The following is a 2,182-nucleotide window of genomic DNA, read 5'->3' as shown; positions in this document are numbered from 1 at the left end:
CTTTTTTAATTCATTTTTATAAATTCTTTTAATACATATTTCGTATAATGTGCAAATTTTTAAAGAAACTTCACAATTCAAAACATTGGACTTTTTTATATTTTGTAATGTATTTATACATATATAGTTAACTCTGAATATGTGTTCAATTTCTTATCTAAATTTTACAATAAAATTGATAGAAATTATCACCGTTTTTAAATGTGTAATTTACGATATAAGAATATATTTCTTGAAGTTTAATTATCTGTATTTGTGAAGATACTTTTTTCCTAAATACTCAGTAATATTCCTTTACGTTACTTTTGAGTTTTCAGAAAATTTGATTTCATTAATTCACGGTCCATTGTTTAAACCATTGAACGAAAATATACTTAGACAGTTCCTCGTTTAATCTTTGCAAATTATTTAACATTTATAATTTTCCAAATAATTTCAATTTTTTTCTTCCAACTGACAAAAAATATCCCCAAACTAATATTTACCTTCAGCAATACCTGCTTCTCCTCTTTAACTAAAATATAACCTAACACATTCGATTTTCTCTACAACCTCCGGACAATTTAACAAAACAATTTATTATCTTATAAATCAATTTCGTTCAATTCTTATTCTTCAACGTTCCGTTTCATTAAAAAATACTGCAGGAGGCGAGGAAAAATTTGAGAGATCAAGCCGGGAATCCCGTGACCTCCGGATCTTAAACGTCCATTAGCCAAGGCGCTCGATTTTTTATTTCCTCGTTGTTATTGCTTCTGTTAATGGGTTTCGAGGCCCCGATCGCACAATACTTTCATCAAACGATCACAGCCTGTTCGTCGACTTCCATTTCACTAATTTCATTCACACGAAGATACACGAAAATTTTCGCCTACGATAAAGAATAATTCGAAACGGTCGATATGAAATATTCTGTTCACTCTGTACGACGAAAAAAAGAAAAAAGAATTCGAGGAATTGTTTGCTCTAGAATAATTTTTCAGATACAAGAGTGAGATTGCGAAGGAGGATCCGGATCAAGGAACGCGTATCAGGTCGTTTTTTTAGAAGATTAAATCGATTATTTTATACAACCGGCATTCATTCGTCCAAAACATTGACCCGATCAGTGACCCGAGATCCTCATTCTTTTCTTTCTACAAACATTTCTGTCCACAATGCTAACGTTTCATGCTAATTTCGATAAATGATTATGTATCGCTCGCGATACTCGTAATGCAACGAATTCTATTTTTGTTGCGGAGGAAATAATTGTTTTTTTACTCCAATCTCTTTCTTTCGTTGTTTAAAAGTCGCATCATCTGTTTGTACGAATTGGTAGTAATAGCTAAGTAAAAAAAGCGTTACTTTATAGATTAGTAAATGTTACTTTAGAATTTAATGTATTTCTTTTTTTTTCGAGCTGTATTGATTTACTTTTGTTTGGGGTTTAACATGGCAAAATGTGATTAGATAGAAATATATAGGTTAGTTTTTAGAAGATTTTAATTATCCGCTGTTTATTTAAATAATTTCACGTATTTGACTTGTGTTGCTTATTTCAAGTTAATCAGTTGGACTCAGTTGTAAATTTCTTGCGTTCGATAGAAAAGTTTTAAGAACAATTCGCGAGTAAATTATGCGAGTTTCATAACATTTCACATTTAGCATTCTCTAATAGAAAAAGTAATTTTGCAACGTATTCTTAAAACTATGCACAATTTCGAACCAATTACTTTCATAATTTAAAAATAAAAAGAGTGTGTTTAGACTACAATTAGCTTAACCTACAAAAGGAATCGATAAAACTCTAATGACAAGTTCAAAAAGACTTACATTCACAGAGTCTACATTCACTTGAGTAGATCGTGATCGATAATCGATACAATTCACTTGTTCGACAGCTCGTTTCATTGTGACCATAGGTTCGACCGTTCTGTACCAGATAACGAACTCCCTCCCCACTCGTGTAGCAACATGGCGGTTGCCTAATCCTCGCCGAAAAAAAAGAAGAGTGGAGAGAGAGAAAAATTGTTGCGACGTTGAATGATAACGAAGCAAGAAGAAAAAAGTGTCCATCGTGGCGGCAATATTTCCGAAATACTTGCCGGTTGTTCCCGAATTCGAAGGTGAAATCGCGGCTCGCGCACATTGTTTTCCCGGCTAATATACGAGCGCGCATGCGCACTGACGTCAGATATGT

The sequence above is a fragment of the Habropoda laboriosa genome, unplaced genomic scaffold (assembly GCF_001263275.1).
Source record: "Habropoda laboriosa isolate 0110345459 unplaced genomic scaffold, ASM126327v1 scaffold134, whole genome shotgun sequence".
NCBI classification, from domain to species: domain Eukaryota; kingdom Metazoa; phylum Arthropoda; class Insecta; order Hymenoptera; family Apidae; genus Habropoda; species Habropoda laboriosa.
The sequence above is the reverse complement of the archived record's forward strand: the minus strand, read 5'-3'. Positions refer to the sequence as shown.